At 52.5% G+C, this 18,567-nt stretch overlaps 1 protein-coding gene and 1 pseudogene across 11 annotated transcripts in view; one reads left to right on the top strand and one right to left on the bottom strand.

The window, feature by feature from the left end:
• Nucleotides 1–18,567, bottom strand: part of CAMTA1 (calmodulin binding transcription activator 1) — an 869,134-nt gene that overhangs the window by 306,931 nt on the left and 543,636 nt on the right. The gene's annotated exons all lie outside the window — the stretch shown is intronic.
• LOC113916068 overlaps nt 14,353–18,567 on the top strand; it is a 50,959-nt pseudogene continuing 46,744 nt past the window's right edge.

Raw genomic sequence — 18,567 nt, 5'->3', positions numbered from 1 at the left:
AGGGGATTTCCTCTAACACCCACTTCCAATATAGACTCGGGTGTGTGTAAGTCAGGGGTTGGTAAACTTTCTCTGTAAAAGGTCAGAAAGCACATATTTTTGGCATTGTAGGCAATAAAGTTTCTGTTTACCTTCTTGATTCTGCAGTCATGCATCACATGTAAAGAAATGGGCCGTGTTGCAATAAAACTTTATTTACAAAAACAGAAGCAGGCTGGATTTGGTCCACAGGCTGGGGTTTGTCAACCCTTAGTCTAAACTAATTGCATCCTGTCAGCCAAAGAGACTGGGTCCAGGTAGTCAGATGACCTAAACTGATCCAATCAGAGCGAAGCCCAAGACTTTTTTTTTTTTTCAGTGGTTGGGAAAAGAGGTTCTGTCTTGTTTTGGACAGTAGATGAGGTGTCTGGGAGGCCTGAATGCCTACACCCATTTTATTAACACAAGGGAAGTCAGCTGAGGGTCAGAAAAACCCAAGAAGGAGGGAAGCATGGAAAGCGTCAGAGAGAACAGGGCCAGAACCTTGATCAGGCTGTGCCTGAGGTCCCCTCTGTATCTGGACTTTCACTGCTTAACCTACGTACTGCCCTTACACATTTATTATTTGTCTCTCTCTCCATCATGAGAGATGCTATCTCCCCATTGCCTTGCACTTTTTAAGTCCTGAAAAAATTTGCCCAATGAATGAATGAATTGGAGTTTTTCAGATCTCTCCTGGGTAGTGGGTAATAGAGAGGAGAGGCAAATGAGCCAGGACAGCTAGCACTCCCTTTTGAACCCGCCACCCCAGTGCTCCCCATGTGCTGGGATTGGGGTGGGGACTTGCTGGCAGCCAAGTCCTCTTCCGAATGGCCAGCAGCCAGGGGCCAGCACCTGCAGACTGATCCACATCTGTCATCCAACCTGTGATCTCATTCACAAGAGCCTTCCAACATGGGCTCAGGATAAAGCACCCATTGGAGAGGTGGTTTTGCGCATGTGGGCAGGAGAGGGGGCAAATGGTAACCAATATCGGGCACACAGTGCACTGGCTTCCATCTCCGAGCCAAGAACAATCCCAGGTCCAGAGCACAGAGGGTGTTTACAGGCAGAAGGACCTGGAGTCCAGTCCCATGATCACCCAGGTACCTGCCCTGGGGCTACAACGTTTTCCTCCACTGGCCTATACTATAAAGCAGGTATACTAATTCCTACCTCATAGGAGGGCAGTATCATCGAGGAGGAAGGGCCCCCATGAGCTCCCTGGCACAGAAGGACCAGGTCACTCGGGCATGCTGTCTGCCTCTGAGGCACTGTTTTTGTAGACTAGTGCCAGGTTCTGGGCCAGGGTCACCAAGACAACAGCACACCCCAGCTCAGGCTCGGGCATGGTGGCAGCTCATGCTCCTCCTGAGTCCCCTGGAGCTAGCTAGCTTCATTCTGAAGGTGAGGCCTGAACGCAATGCAGGGTTTCCACTTGGAGGCTCCCCAAACAGGCAGGCAGCTGTCAACAGCAGACAAGCACAGGACCAGCCACAGCAGAACCACTTGCTGTCCAGTTATGCCCACCCCCAGCCAGGGGGTAGAAGGAGCAAAAATAAATAAACTCATAATCAAATAAATAAATAAATAAATAGAGAGCTGCGTTCTTATATTCATACTTCTGCAATTTGAAACATTTCTAGACCGAGGTGGCCGGGATGCTGGAAATAAATAAGACCCAAGGGAGACCTTGGGTGACCTTGAAATATTTATTTGACCTCCCCATTAGTGTTTTAAAAGCTGAGGACTCATGCGCTCTCAGGCCAAAGCAGGCAAGGGGGAGAGGCAGCTGGGAGGCCCCTCAGGAGGGCTGCTCCCCACAGGAAGGGCCCATATGGGACGGCAGAAGGTGGTCTCTGTCTTTGCCGGCCCCATTCTGTCACCCCTCCCCGCGGCACGCCCCGGACGTGCCTGTCTTTGCCAGCAAAGGGGGACTTCGAGCTGACTCCATAAGCTTCTACATTTGCATTAACCAATGGAAAGGCCGTGATGGTGGGAAACATCTGATTCACAAATTCACAAATCAGTGTCTCTCGTGTGTCTTGCCTGGGACAGGGTCCCCAGTATTTAGGAGGATCCAGGCTGGTGATACGGGGCCAGGCCTGAGCAGGGGAAAGGCCCAGCCCACCGCCACTTGGGGAGGGGAGACGCATCATGATGGCTGAACACCTCGCCTGTCCCCACCGGCTGGCACGCTTCCTTTCTCCGCCAACACACTTACTATGTGTGTCTGCCTCAGACTCCCAGGGGTGACCAGAGAGTTAAGGCCAGCTTGCCACAGCAGCAATTAGTCTTTGAAACAGGATGTTGCTTCCTCTGGATAAGGCAACCCGAGTGCCCGGTTACAGTCGGGGGGTGTGGCTGGTGGGGGGGAGAGGGCTGTGGGGTGGCCCCCGGGACCGAGCTGAGTGCCCTTCTCACAGAAGGTCATCTTGGCTTTCTCAGTGCCCCAGTGGGAATGGCTCAGGCCACAAGCTCCTTAGTCACCTGCTTCCAGAACCTTCCAGTAACACACAGCTCTAGCAAGCATCGTTCCATCTCCAGCCCACCCGGCCAGGCTGCGGCTACCTGCCAGTTATTTTAGCATGAATAGTGGCCTAGTGCCTGGGTCCAGAGGCCTCCCTCCCCCTCCTCAAAGCCCCATTCGCCCTGGCTTCTAGCGAGCATGTGTACCCATCACTCCCTTCCCTGCCACCAAGCTATTTCTAAAGGTTCATCTAGCAGCTGTTGCACCAGTATGTGCAAGTCTCCAGAGCCATTACTGTGTTCCAGGGAATGCCAAAAGACTTCTTGAACCTTCTTCCCCTCCACCCAAGCGAGGCTGAGATGCAGCAAATTGCATCTGTGTTCAGGAGAAGCAGCTACTTGGGACCTTTTTGTCATTGTCCATGGGCCCCCTCCTTCTCTCTCCCTACCTGCCCCCTCTGCCTAGTGGCAGGCTCTCTTCCTGTGTGCCTGGGGATCACAATAATCCCCTTTGTGCGCAATGTGGAAGTTCCTCCATTTCTGGTTTGAGGCTATTACTCTGATTTCCCCTCTCTCAGCAGGCTGTGAATGTTCTAATATGGAGAAAACCACACAAGGCAAATGCACACACATTCACAACTTTGGGCCGCCCTGAGTTGTGGTCTCGAATAAAGGCTCGGGGAGATGTTCATCTCTGCGGAGGAAGGAGCGGTTTGGGCTGTCTGTGCTGAGATGGGCGGTTTTCCATCAGGGACCAGGCTGCTTCCTGGCAATTTGTCAATGACACGTGCTAACTCTGGGCTACCACCAGAGGCTGCAGCGGCTGGCGCGGGCCAGGAGGCAGACTCTGGGGCCTTCTCCCTCAGCAGGGTCACTGGTCAGGACCCCTGCCCACTCTTCTTGGCTTTGCCCAGCTCAGAGCCGCCGGCTGTCCCTGTTCATCCCATCCGTGGGAGCGTTCTTTATTACCCAAGGAAATTGAGGATGTCCAATAGTGAGGGAGGAATAAATCATTGTTCTCCGCTAAATGGAGTAGTGCAGATCTGCTGAAAATGCTGCCTTTTATCAGCAGTGCAAATAATGAAGATTCCATGCACTGAGAACAATGAAATGAGCCACCGCACTATTGATGGGGTATTTGTACAACTCTGTGAGTTATGTCTCAAAACCAGGCTCTATTAAAGATGCAGAACCTTTTTCAGAAGCAAAAAGACTAATATTGCTCTCCAAATAATTTATGTTTCCCCACAAGGCAAAAAAGCAAAGTTGTCTGGAAGCAGGTGATGGTTGTTTCGGGTTTCCTGCTGTCTCTTGGCTCCTCTGCTCTGCTGGGCTCTGGGTGGGTCCGGATGCCACACTCTTCCTTCCACCTGCACAGGGGAGGGCTCCAGCCCCAGGGAGGGGCAGTGGGTGGAGGCAGAGCATTCCCACCTGCCTGTATGAATGCAGTGTCCATGTCTGGGCCTCACTGCATTCAGCGGCAGCCAACTCGGGGCACAGAGTAGTGAGGGAAACTGACACCCCCAGATCATCCAATCTCGCACTTGAGCAAATGTCTTCCTCACCCTGCGGCTTTGGCAGGGCTCCTCAGCCCCAGCGATTTTGCTCCAGCACATTTGGCAAAGTCTGGAGACATTCTTGGTTGTCATACTTGGGGTGGCAGCCTTGCCACGGGGTAGAAATACTCCAGTGGGTGGAGCCAGGGGTGCTTCCGAAGATCCTATAATGCACAGGACAGCCCCACAGTAAAGAACGATCCAGTCCCAAACACACCTTCCAAGGTTGAGGAAGTCCAGATTAGAGTGTCCCTCTTATACTCCCCCGCTGCGGGCCAAGCGTGGGGTGCAGGGAGCCAGCAAGGACCTAAGGAGTGTCCACCTGGGACACTGGGCTGGTGATGAAGCTCTGGAGGCTTCACAGCACGCAGAAGACCCAAAACGCTGCCCAAAGGCCATTTCAGGGGGGCCTGTCCACCAGCGTGAGGGTGCAGCCACTGAACAGCCTCGTAGGTGGCTGAGGGGATGGGCTCTGGACAGTGTTTCGGGGTTCAGGCTCAGGCCCTGCTGCCGACTGGCTCTGTGACCTGAAGCTACTTGTTGAACCTCCCCGAGCTTACTTCCCACACACTGGGGTGATCTGCACGCGCCTGCTGCATAAGGCTGCCGTGGGCACCGAACGAGTGCTCACATGCAAAGCACTTACAGTGGCTGGTATATGTGACCACTCAGTAGCTGCGGGCTGTTATAATTATTAACACTGATGACGATGGCATTGACTGAGAAACACAGAGACGTGCTCATGTGTAAGGCTAAGTAAGACAACGAGACACTAGATCGTGTGCCTGTTACATCTCCTGCTCCTCAGGAATGAGCCTGCGACAGAGCCCGACCAGGACAAGGGGTACCTGCTACTAGGTGGTGGGCTAGGAGGTAGGCTTCTGGATATTTGCTGTCTTTTGAAGGATAAAACAAAACAAAATACCGTAAACACACAGGCAGGAATCTTCACCCAAAAACATCAGCATTTTGAGTCTTATAATGAGTTTTTGGTCTTACCTGGATTTCTGTTGCTTGGCATCAAGCAGGTCTATTGTCCCCACTGAGAGCCCGCAGTGGTCTCACCAGTGTTACATGGGGAGAGTGGCTGGTGAAGCAGGGGAGAGGCCAGCCCAGCGCAAGAATTGGCCCAGCGGTGGTTAAAGATGCAGGGAGACTGGGAGGGATTTAAGATAGGCCAGTGGCCGCTCCCGGCAGCCTCGGCCGCGGTGGACCTGGGACTCTTGACGCTGTGGGAATGAACCACACCACCACCAGCAGACACTTCAGGCACAGGCCAGAGCAGGGGGCCCTCAGCAAAGAAGACAGGACTTCCCTGGATTGGTAGCTGAGGTCTGGTCAAAGGTGTGGAAAGAACCGGGTGGACTCCAGAGGGGGTCTTACAGGTCTCCATCACTGGTTGGTTGAGCGACCGAAGAAGACACAAACACTTCCTACATCTCAGATGCCACCAGGTGCCAGGAGCAGCACCCCAATCCCAGGTGTGACAACCAAAAATGTCTCCAGGCACTGCCGGATGTCTGTGGGTGGGGGGGGCAAAACCCCTCCCCGGGGAGACCTGTGGAGCCAGAGGATGTTCAGGCTTTCTTCAGCCCTCAGATGTGAAGATCATGGAAATGGATTCATATTTCAAATGGACTTTGAAGATGCGAGCAGTTTTCTGCAGGTGATCCAACAGAGGCAGAGCCTGTTCCTAGAGAATTCTGGAGACTTTTTCACCCACAGGAACAACAGAGCGGGTGTGGTGAGGGTGACCAGGAGACGTTAAAAGATGGGGCAGTGAAACACACAGAGCCCAGGATCCCAGGACCTGGAGCGAGGAAAACCAAGCAGCGGCGTGGACAACACGTGTCGAAGACACACGCCAAGAGTCGGAATAATTTGATGAAATGTAAGAATGGAAAATAGGCATAATTTCTCCATTGATATATTAATTCATGTGGCATGTGATTTTAAACATATATGAGCAAAGACATTCATAAATAGCAAAAAGCCCAGCAACGTCGAGTGTGAGAGCCCCTCCCCAGCCATGCTTTGCTTTCTCACTTGGCAATATGTTAATCCCGGCCCGTAACACGTGTCAATAAATAACAGTCTGCAAGACATGAAATGTTAAAAGCGTTTCCAGTAATGTGTGTCTTCCCTCAAATCCGACCTGGATCATAATGGATTTTTTTACACCATTTCTGGATATGCATGTTTCTTACGTATATTTTAAAACCCTTGGGTTCAAATGTACCTTATTACATTTTGAAGTCTTTGGATTGTAGCGGAAAAATGTTCTGCACTATAAAACATGGAGCATAGTTGAGGTTTGATGGGTTTGCTTCTATTTTCTACCCCACAAAACGCTTTCTAAATGCCATTAAAATTTAGCCTACACCATAATAACCAAGCTGCCTTTGTTCCATGTTTAAGTCAATTGGCTTCTGAGTTTTATTTCTTTCATATACATCAAATCAAATAAAGTTGTTGCTGCAGCCAGAGGTGAGGAGTGTGACGTAGTCCTTGTAGACCAGTCCCTGCCACCCACCCAGAGGGAAGGAGAAGGGGCTACGATATAAGAGTGCGGACAACTTGTGGGTGGTGTCAGAAGTTAGTGCGCACTCGGGCCCGCCCCTCCCAGTTCTGCAGGTGGTGTCAGAAGCCAGCATGGTCTTTTCTTTTCTTAATTTTTTTATTGTTATGTTAATCACCATACATTACATCATTAGTTTTTGATGTAGTGTTCCTTGATTCGTTGTTTGTGCATAACACCCAGTGCTCCACGCAGAACGTGCCCTCTTTAATACCCATCACCAGGCTAACCCATCCCCCCACCCCCTCGCCTCTAGAACCCTCAGTCTGTTTTTCAGAGTCCATCGTCTCTCATGGTTCGTCTCCCCCTCCGACTTACTCCCCTTCATTCTTCCCCTCCTGCTAGCTTCTTCTTTTTTTTTTTCTAAACATATACTGCATTATTTGTTTCAGAAGTACAGATCTGCGATTCATCAGTCTTACACAATTCACAGCGCTGACCATAGCACATACCCTACCCAATGTCTATCACCCAGCCACCCCATCCCTCCCACCCCCCACCACTCCAGCAACCCTCAGTTTGTTTCCTGAGGTTAAAAATTCCTCATGTCAGTGAGGTCATATGATACATGGCTTTCTCTGATTGACTTATTTCACTCAGCATAACACCCTCCAGTTCCATCCATGTCGTTGCAAATGGCAAGGTCTCATTCCTTTTGATGGCTGCATAATATTCCATTGTGTATATATACCACTTCTCCTTTATCCATTCATCTGTCGATGGACATCTTGGCTCTTTCCACAGTTTGGCTATTGTGGACATTGCTGCTATAAACATCGGGGTGCACGTACCCCTTTGGATCCCTACGTTTGTATCTTTGGGGTAAATACCCAGTAGTGCAATTGCTGGATCGTATGGTAGCTCTATTTTCAGCTGTTTGAGGAACCTCCATACTGTTTTCCAGAGTGGCTGCACCAGCTTGCATTCCCACCAACAGTGTAGGAGGGTTCCCCTTTCTCCGCATCCCCGCCAACATCTGTCGTTTCCTGACCTGTTCATTTTAGCCATTCTGACTGGTGTGAGGTGGTATCTCATTGAGGTTTTGATTTGGATTTCCCTGATGCCGAGCGACGTTGAGCACTTTTTCATGTGTCTGATGGCCATTTGGATGTCTTCTTTGGAAAAATGTCTGTTCATGTCTTCTGCCCATTTCTTGATTGGATTATTTGTTCTTTGGGTGTTGAGTTTGATAAGTTCTTTATAGATTTTGGATACTAGCCCTTTATCTGATCTGTCATTTGCAAATATTTTCTCCCATTCTGTCGGTTGTCTTTTGGTTTTGTGGACTATTTCTTTTGCTGTGCAAAAGCTTTTTATCTTGATGAAATCCCAATAGTTCATTTTTGCCCTTGAGAAGCCGGCATGGTCTTGTGGCTGTCCCCTGACTTCCCACACATGGACGTCAGGGTGTAGTGGAAATAGCACCAATCAGGAGTCCCAAGTTCAAGTCTCAACTCTGTCCTTCTGACCCTTGCCAGCCAGGCGGCCTTGTGCACAGGGCTTGGGTCAGACGTGCTTGGACACTAGACAAGGCCAGCATGACAAATGAGAGTCCTCCCTCTGCTCCTGGGCCCCAGGCTGAGGGTCCAGTCCAGACACTTCTCACCGAGGACACCACCCTCCCTCCTCCAGGTTCCCGTGACAGGGGTGGAGGAGGGGGAGGGAGAAACTCGCCCAGCCCGGGTCCTGTTGGAACCCCCTTGGGCACCTGTACCTCCACATTCTACTCCCTCTAATCCTGAGCAACATGTCAGTTTTGACTAAATCCTCCCAAAACAGAGCCAAAAATAGAGGAGGTGGAGGGGTGGCGTGTCCAAGCACAGCGTGACCATTGTGGTGTGATGGGAGGAATGGAGTGGTTGTCGCATGGGATTTATAGTGGGGCAGCTCAGGCCCAGCCCAGGCCTGTGTTTGACCAGCTGGGCAGCTCTGGGGAGGAATGCATCTCACTTTGTGCTCACCCAGTCATTGAACAGGAGTGCGCCGAGCACCTGCGCAGGCTGGCTACGGGGCTGGGCACTGAGGCCAAGATGGTACACGTGACAAGTGCCACCACAGATAGATGGCCTAAGAGCACCCAGCAGGAGCCCCTGTCCTTGTGGGGGCTGGGGGGCTGCAAAGGCTTTGCCAGCTCATCCATAAAATGGGCACGGAAGGCTGCTGCACAGGCCAGCCGTCTGGATCCAGGGCAACAAGGAGTGCTGAGGGTCCGCCAAGGGTCTGGGTCAGAGTGAGCCCTCTGTGAACAGGGTCTACTGTGGTGTCGGTGCCCAGGGCCCTAGGCGGGGTCCAGCTCTTCTCCTCGTACTGGCCCAGGGTCAGGGAGCAGCATCAGAGGGCAGAGCCCCATGGGCCTCCCGGCCTCTCCCCGCAGGGGCCATCTTGGGCCTGCCCAGAGCCAGGGGGACGGCCGGGCGCTCAGCCCCAGCTGCGGGGTCGGCCTCACCAGAGGAACGTGCTATGATGGAAAGGAAGTACAAATAAACATAATAAATCTGGCGGAACGGTCATTATGATGTAGAGTCTGAAGCCAAGCCGGGACGGGGCAGTCGGGTCTCTTTCTAGCTCTTCCGTTTTACCTGGGGCTCTGTTCTTTACAGCAAATTGGACCTTTCGCTCTGAAAGAAATAATTACTCTCCGAGGAGAAGAGCGCTGGCCGTGAATGCTGATATGACACACAATGTCACCTTGCCAGTCAGGAGAGCTCCAGCTCCTCGGCTTGGGTCCTGTCCAACTCCCCGTTTCTGTCTCATAATGGAGGTCACCTCTCCATAGAATTTGTTGATGATCTCCAAAATGACAAGTAAGAAAGCGCCTGTCAGCAGGATTTTTTTAAAGAGGAAAGAATGGCCCAGAGACGAAGAAGCAGGCAGCGTGGGGGGTGAGGAGAAGGGAAGGGACCCAGAGACGAGGACAGAGGTCAGTTTTTGCATAACCAGAAGCGAGATGACCGTGAAGCTCCATCAAAAACCAGCTTCTGGAACCACTGACCCGGAAGGATGGGTTGTATCAGAAACAGGGCACTGCCCCCCGTCCGTCCCGGGGAGGGAGGCTGCAGAGGGCAGCCCGGCTGGCGGGTCTGACGTCAGCACTGGAGGCTGGCGCCGGAGCCTCTGCTGCTCGGGGTCCGAGCGCCTCCACTGCAGATACCGGCGCCCCAATGCCAGCCTTCCCGGGGAGGTACAAGCGTCTGCGGCCACACCCCCGAGGTCTGGAGGTGGGGAGGGAAGAGCTGAGCGTCCCATCAGCTCTCTGCAGGGAGAGAGCAGCTCATCTGCGGAGTAGGGAAATCTTGGCCCTGGTGGCTGTAAATAATTCCATCTGCCGAGAGTCCAGAAAAGAATTCTAGCCGCGTGTGCACCCGAGCAGGGCCTGTGTGGGGGCCACGGAGCTATTCCGAGCTCGCGCCAAGGCCTCGGAGGAGCAGCGCCTGGAGAGTAGGGGATGGCTTTCCCACCTGGTTCTCAGCAGCTGCGGACAGGCATTTCCTTCCTCCACCGTAACCCCCAAGCACACGTGGCCACGAGGTCTCTGCCCCAGGCTGCATCACTAGGATTAGTACCCACAGGGAAGCATGCCTCCAGGTTTGGGTCAGGGGAGCTAGCCAAGAACAGAAGGAAGCAAGGAAGGAAGGTAGGCGTGCTGCCATTTACCTGGCAGGATGCCTTTGGCCTGGGAGACCCAGATGTGCCAAAAACATGGCCTCAGCCCTAAAGAAGTCCTAAGGTCACCTCTCGGAAGAATCCCTCCCGACCCACACTCGGCTTTCTGGGTGCTGATGCTAATTCTGCCGTCGATCAGACAAACATTTTCTGAGCCCCACAGGCAAGAGTTACAGCAAGCAGAGGCCCGGAGGAGAAAGCACGCAGTCAGCTGAGCACATGACGGGGGGCGTGAGAGCCCTGCGGTGCCTGCAGGACTCCCCCAGTTTGGAAAGTCAGACTGAGGAAGCAGGATGCTTTAGAACAAGGTGGCTGTGCAAGGAAGAGGAGGAGCAGTTTCCATCACTCCCCCTGCCCAGGGGCCTGACCTCCCTCAGGGAGGCTGAGCCAGCTCCCCTGGGTTCATCAGTCAATGCAAAGGCCAAATTCCAGAATATATGGTGAGCTTTCCCAGAATTGTCCTGCTGGGAAATCCCTTCAGAGCTGGCTCGAACCAGCGACAAGGGGAGCCAGGACTGCAATGAGAATCTTATGTCCAATCGTAGCATACGATGACAATTTTATGAAGCACTCAAGGCAGAGGGGGGAAGGGTGCCACCCACCCCAGGCGGCGGGCATCAGAAGGGGGCCTGGCATCCCAGGCCGTGCAGGACTTCTCTCTGCCAGCCTACCCAGACGGGGCTGTACCCGGGCGTTAGGCCCTGGGAGAGAAGCTTCTCGGCACATCTAGACTTTTAGAAGCATAAAAAAAAAAAAAAAAAAAGAAAAGAAAGGTCTGAAATTATTTTTTAAATATGAACAGGAGGTTTTAATCAGAACAGGAGAGAGGAAGTCCTTTCAAGTAATAGCCTAGTAAGAGCACTCCCGAAAGTAATGAGATTTCAGTATTCAACAATAAAATGTGATCTATTCAGGATTCGAGGAAATAAAACTCTAGAGATAATTTTTAGGGTGATTTTCAGATGCCTGAATTGGTGTTACAGGTTCACCATTAAACCCACTCACAGGAGGGGGCAGCCAAGTGCTTGAGGCCAGGCCTCCTTATAGAGTGTGAGAGACAGCGTCCACCGAGGGCCTGCTGCCCTGAGACCCGGGGGGACCACAGTCCCCTACCCCGGGCCAGGCCTTGTGGGGCCCAGCCTCAAAGCCACCTACGGGCTGGCTGGATGTCACCATTGCTCCCTCAGCTTATAGCCCTGGAGTTCACCATCCGGGATGACTCACAGTCCTCCATCCTCAGCCACACGCAGACCAGAGGTCATCCACGACAGACCTCACCATCACCACCATCACTGGACTGGTCGGAGAACTCACAGTTTGATACGCGGCTCGTGCGATGTCTCCACGGGGCGATCCAGGAACCAGAGACAGGTGACATTCTGTAGCCTCAGGGCTGGACCCAGCAGGACGCCCCTCTCCCACGGCGCCAAGAATGTCCTACTCATCTCCGAGGTATTCCCTCTGACATCCCATCCTCAGCGAAGCCTCTCCCTGATACCTGCTGCCAGAGCGGCTTCCACTCCTCCTACAGCACACACTGGAGCTCTGATGCTCACCATGCACTCCTGGTTTACTAGGCATCTTCCAGGGGGCCAGGGACCCCACACCTGTCTTGCTATTTGCGAGGTCCCCAGGATGCCACAGAGCAGCCACACATAGTCGGCGCTTGGAAAACATTTATGAATGAATGAAATAAATCCAGAGCCACCCCATCATGGAGAGTGCTGGGGAAGGAGGCCAGAGTTCAAGATTCAGGTGGAAAATCTGTGAGACCCATGTGCAACCTTGGGAAAGGCCCTTGACTTTTCTGAACTACAGGTCCTCTCTGTGAGCTGATGGGGCTGGACTAGATCAACATTTTGGTTTTTTCTGGCTTTAAGCTTCAGTGACTTTATGGTTCTGTGACTCTCCCTTGGGCTCTGTCCCCAGCTGTCTTGGTCCTTGTGATGCTCTGCCTTACTGTGCCTTTGGGGAGGGGACAAGCTTTAGCAGAGGACCTGTCTACAGAAGCTCATTCGAGAGACACTCACACCTGGATGTGGAGTCACCATAGTCCACACAGAGAGCCCCTGTTGGGGTCGGTGGGACTTCGTCCCCTCCCCAAGTAGGCAGACAAGAGACCACCTCCCTCCCGCACTGGCTGGGCCCGAAATAGACCTGCTATCACAGGGCCCAAATCCCCCTAGAGTCCCAGGGAGAAGGCAACCGTCCGACGTTGTGTCACCCATCCTGTGGAAATATCACGCACTGGCAGGAACCAAACCACCTGACCTGCAAAGTGCCGTACCCTGAAAGCCAGGAGGCAGTGTGAAAGAAAGGATTAAGTGAAGTTCGGCTGACAGATGATGTTCTACAAAAGGTCACCCCCCAGATCATTCCTCCACTCATTACTTATTAACAACCTCCCAGACATTGAGCATTACATCAAATGTCCGGCACAGGAAAATGATAAAGTAGTATTTTATAGCTGGAGGCCTCTTAAAGGTGTTAACAAAAAGCTTACAAAGTGATTTCAGTGTGTTATAAAATAATTTATTAAGAATTCACAGCAGCTGAACGTTAAAAAAGATATTAATCACCAAGTAAATTGGACCTAAGAGAAACAGCCCAGCCCAGGTCCATGAGGTACTACAGGTGAGCCACATCCGTGCTGATGTAGCCCTTGGGTCAGACAAGGGCGTGGTGCACACCGCCCACGTCCTGTGAGTTTCCAACGTGGCATATGTCTGCCTTAAGGCATTTCCTAAAAATGCTCTAACCTCTTTAGAGAGCCTTCCTCATCTAGGTGGGTTGGCAAAAATAGTCATGTTCCTTCTGTCGTGTTCTACCGGTCACCTCCGCCCCACGTACCCATGCCCTCCAACCATCAGAGGAAGTCTGATAAGATGGAGTAAGTGTAAGCCACAACATCATGTGGCTGGGGCATGAACTAGGCAGGGGACAGGTGGACGGTCCTGTGGAGCCTGGGTCACTGGGGAAGAGGTGTGACTATTAGCCACCTAGTCGTGCCCAAATAGAGAGAAAAGTTTCATGGTTGGTTTTCTGAGACGGGTGGACTATGGCCTATGCGTTTTAGGAAGTGAGTGCATACTGGGAACTCTTCCTCAAGGAGGAGCCAAGGCGGGGCTGCTCCGGCACACTGGGAATCGGGCCAGGGGCACAGAGAGTGAGGAAGGGGAATGGAGTATCAGAGGTGGGTCATCCACGTGGACCCTGCCCAGAGGAGTGGGGTGGGGTGGCTCCCACCAGGGGGGTTTTCACCCCAGACTCCTTTAGCTAGCAGCAAATCCTCTCTTGCATAAGAAATTGATTGTGATGCATAAAAGTTTAATGTACCCCCAACCTTTCAGGTTAATATTTATTGCATGAAATGAGATTCACCTTGACTTTTTACAAAGGTGAGCTGTGGAAAAGTCACTTTGGTGACTGGGCACACAGACCTCTATATTCCAGTTCCTTCGATCCAGTGAGCCATGAGAATCACAGAGGTCCTTGAAGAAAGAGGACGCAGTTCCTCGGGGCGGGGGGCTCTTGGGGTCCGCAGACTCCTGTCTCAGCCTGGCCAGCTCCTCCTCACCCAGCAAGCGTCAGCCATCAAGCCAGAAGGTGCTTCCCCACGAAAACTTTTCTTCCCCTGGGGAGGCGACCACCACCCCATCCCCTGAAGGTCCTCTGCTTGGCTCTAAGTCCCATGGGGCTGGGGGCCACCTCTGTCCCGTTCACCTTTGTATCCTGAGTACTGGTGACAGGCCTAGCTCAAGCTAGGAGCTCAGGGGAGTTTTGTGGAACAAATGAATGAGTGTACGTTCAGAGAGACGACGGGGCCCACCCCTTTTGTTCAACCCAACAGTGGCAGCTTGTTACAATGAGGGTCCACAAATTCTAAACACAGTGTCCTCCTTTTTCCCGTCGAAGGCAACCCCTTGGCCCGGTTGGCAGGCAGCAACCAGAGAGTGAGCTTTTATCACTAAATCTCCCCATTAGCTGGATCCTTTCCCAAGGAGGAAACCTCCAGAGTGATGCTCTAACACCCACAGCCCCGTTTTCCAGGGGTAAGTCCCATTAACAATGGCTGGGTACCGGCCGCCCGAGAACCTCAGCCGAGCACAGACAGATTTATGTGCTGCAGAAAACGACCCTATTAAGTCCAGCAGTAAACTCCCTTCAACCAAGCCGTGGTGTGCCCTGACTGCCAAGTGGCTGTGGACGGATCTGGTGGAGAGAAGGTGGCCAGCGCGGCAGGAGCTCACGCGTCTTCCCTCACTGCAGATCTTGTACCTGAGCTCACCGTCCGGCCCAGTGAGGACGAGGCCAATGGGGAATGGGATGCACAGAAGCCCCTCAGGGGTCGTACGGTCTCGGGGCTGGGGAGGGACACACGCAAAGTCTGTGAGCATCTACCGTGCTCCCGGCAGAGTGGGTGCACAAAGACGTTTTGTCTGCTCTGTCGCTGGTCCCCAGATCGGCCCTTCAAGGGGGTGGTTACCCCATTGTACAAACAGGACATGGAGCATTTGGAGAAGTTACGTCACCTGACGGAGGTCACAGGCTGGTAAGCAGTAGACCCGAGGCTTGAACTGTGGTTTACACAAGCCCAGTTCCTCTGCCCCATGCACGCCATCGCCTCAGCACAGGGGGCCCGCTGGGCTTGTCCTTACGGGGAATCACCTCCTAAACCTGCTTCTCTGGTGAATTCCAGCTCTCATGTCAATAGGGTGCATTTTTTCTTTTTTTAGCTGTTATGGATTAAATTGTATCCCTCCTAAAATCATATGTTAGGTTCCCTAACCCCCAGGTCCTCGGAATCTGATCTTATTAGGAGATAGGGTCTTCATAGACGTAATCAAGTTAAAATGAGTTCATTAGGATGGGCCCTAATCCAATACGACCGGTGTCTTTATAAAAGGGGAAATTTGGACACAGACATGCACCCTGGGACAATGCAGTGTACAGATGAAGGCAGAGATCGGGGCGAGGCTTCTACAAGCCAAAGATGCCAGGAAACCACCAGAAGCTGGGGCAAGGCCCAGAAGAGAGTCTCCTTCCCGGCCTTCAAAGGACCCAACCCTGCCAACACCTTGATCTTGGGCTTGCAGCCTCCAGACCTGGGGGAGGAGAAATGTGTGTGGTTGAGCCTCTGGGTCTGTGGTGCTTTGTCACAGCGGCTCTAGCTGACCGAGACACCTGCTCTGAAAAAGCCCATCCAGACCCTGGTTCTGAAAGCAGGTGTTTTCTCCTATTTGCTTGTCATGCACCCACTCTACCCTTTTTCATTTCAGAGCTGACATTCCAGGAACACAGACCCCATCCCCCGAATCAGCTCTAGAAACCACAACATTTTGGCATGGCCCACTGCAAATGGATTTGCAGAACCCCTTGTCTCTGCAAATGACAATGGTCAAGAACGTTTCTTGCCATAGTAGAGCTAAAAACCAGCTGCAGAAGGAGAGCAGGGCAGGGAATGAATGAATGAGCTCGCAGCGAAGGCTGCAAGGAGAGGGGAGCCACACGCAGAAGGAAGACGGTTCTGAGCCGCAAGTCTTGAGGGGTAGGCTGCCTGAGTCCAGCTCATCCTGGTTGGCTGGGTCCCCGTGAGGAGCACCAAGGGGGCATCAGAAATGCAGGGCTCTCCAGCCTCTTTCAGAGCACAGTTTGGCAAGGCCAGCAACCACCTCCTCTGTCCTGGGAATGGGACCATGCACCTGCTCAGCTCCTCCATGAAGCCTGGCACTCACTGTGGCCCCTACTATGCGTGCCTTCTCAGGCCTTCCATGGCCCCACATGCGACACAGGGAAGAGGAAAGGCCAGCCGTCTTCTGACCCCAGAGTCTCACTGGACAGGGATCACCTGGCCCCACAGCTGAGAACAGGGCTGTAGGGCTCGAGCAGGAGCAAAGAGGCCCTGGGAGAGCGCCCCCATCCTGCACACAGGTGAGCCTGCCCGCCCCAGGCTCTGCAGACAGGGCAAGCCTTCCAGAACATTCTAGGGCGGTGGTCCCCACTTCCCTCTGTGCCTTTTGGGTTGCTGAAGGGTAAGATTTTGCAGCCAAAGCCGCCGGGCTCCAGGTCCCTGGGGCTTGCAGCTCTTCCCTCTCTTTCTTTATCTCTTTTCTTTTTTTTTTTTTTTAAGATTTTATTTATTTATTTATTTATTTGACAGAGAGAGACAACTAGAGAGGGAACACAAGCAGAGGGATTGGGAGAGGGAGAAGCAGGCTTCCCGCGGAGCAGGGAGCCCGACGCGGGGCTCGATCCCAGGACCCTGGGATCATGACCTGAGCCGAAGGCAGACACTTAACGACTGAGCCACCCAGGCGCCCCTCTTCCCTCTCTTTCTTAACTGTCAGTGCCAGTCAGAGACATGCTCTCACCACGGGGCCGAAGACACAAAGCCAGGGTGACCTGCCTACCCATAAACAACACACTTCGTGGCAAGGAGCCCCGTTAACAAGACCCCGAGGGCTCATATGGTGTGGAAACAGCAGTGCTTCCCCTGACTGGGCACCTACCAGGGCACGTGAGGGTGGCTGGCTAAAACAAGCAGGAAGGAAAACATGTTTCTATCCAGCACCTAAGATCCATTTCTGCAAGCTCGCGGAGGTAGCCAAGCCCAAAGGGGTGAGTGTGAGCGCGGTGAAGAAGGAGCCGCGGAGGCAAAGTAGGGAAGGGGAGGCACTGGGCGTGGGGAGACCACGGGGTCTCCTGGGGGGAAAATAAAACTCTGCACTGTAAGCAGCCCCATCCCAGCCTGCCTTAAGTGATGGCCACCTGAGCATGACTACATCAATAAAAAATACAAACAGTGTAAAAAGTCATCAAGCAGAGATGAGTTTATTACTAATTATGAGAAACTTGACATGCTCCAACTCCTTGTGAAATAAATGAAGTCCATTTTTAATATCTGCTTCCATGACTTCTAGATAATAGGCAAATTTACTTCAAGGTCACATCTCATTTATCAAGTCAAGGTTTTTAGCTGCAGATTCAGAAAAGCAACTGGAGAGCCCACCTCCTCCAGCAGAGAACAGAAACGCCAGGACCAGGGCTGTCTTGTTCCCCATGACCACCAACCACCGCCGTCCCGGTTACCCCTTTACTGCCAGAGAAACGTGCAGAAGCCTAGAAAAGGGGATGCTTTCTGTGCCCATCAGCCTCCCAAAGATCTGGGCTCAGACCTTTATTCTGGGGATGAGCCCACAAATCCTCTCATCCCCCCAGCACACAAACAGCCTCGGCACAGCCCAGAAAATAGCAGATCCTCTTTGTAACCATCCAAAGAGGAGCCGAGGATGAGAACAGCCTTCCAGGGAAGGTGACGGATTGTCTCCACCTGGTTTCAGGGTGGGGAGGGGCACCTGTTCGGACACTAAATGGAAGCCTATGGAGGGATTGCTCCAAATTAAACGGAACATGCCCATGGAAAGGTCCAGAAGCATAACTTCCAAGACCCTGGGAAGTAACACATGAATTTCAGGTAAGAGCCACCTCTGACGGAAGGGAGGGAAGGTGAGGTGTCCTTCCAAGGTGGGGCAATGGGCTGGCTCTCTGCACGGCTCAGCCAGGAGCCGCGTCTCTTGGCAGTGGCATCAAGCACAATCCACTGTCATCCCAAATGGAGTGTGACTCTGGGTGTGGCCATCAAGAGCAGCCACAAATGGAGGTGGTATACAGATGCCTCATGAAGCGACTTCTAAATAATAATGTTCATGTGTCCTGAGCTAGGTGTTTTCCATCGAACCTTCCAGAAAGTCCAGCAGGCCAGATTTCTCACTATTGCGTGGAAACCCAGGGGTGGAGGTGTTAAGCAACTGGCCAAGGTCACCAAGTCAAGAGGCTGCAGAGCTGGTATTCAAATTCACATCTCCTTGGTTCTAACCTGTGCTTAACCCCTGCCAGCGAGGGAGCAGAGAGAGAGAAAAGGAGAGGAAGGGAGGGGCAGACCAAAGGGAGACCCAGAGGAAGGAAGGGAGAAAGAGGGAAGGAGAGAACGATAAAAAAGAGAAGAAGAAAGAAATGTAAGGGCCGCCTTGGTGGTGTGGCTGGTTACTATGGCTACAGAGATGAGCAGGTTTCCCAGCCAAGCCTCCCCCCAGAAGGAGCTCGAAGGGCAAGAAGTACAAGCGGAGGACGGACAGCATGAAACAGAAGTGGAAGCAGAACAACATCCTCAAACTAAAAACAACTTTTTAAAAAAATTCAGAGACAAGAGCTAAGAAATAAAATAGAATTTGAATTCCCTTCCCTTTGTGTTCAAAATGCTCTAAGCTCTAAACTCACTGCATG

Source organism: Zalophus californianus, chromosome 4, assembly GCF_009762305.2.
Source record: "Zalophus californianus isolate mZalCal1 chromosome 4, mZalCal1.pri.v2, whole genome shotgun sequence".
NCBI classification, from domain to species: domain Eukaryota; kingdom Metazoa; phylum Chordata; class Mammalia; order Carnivora; family Otariidae; genus Zalophus; species Zalophus californianus.
Note: the sequence above shows the minus strand (reverse complement) of the source record. Positions and strands in the feature narration are given on the sequence as shown.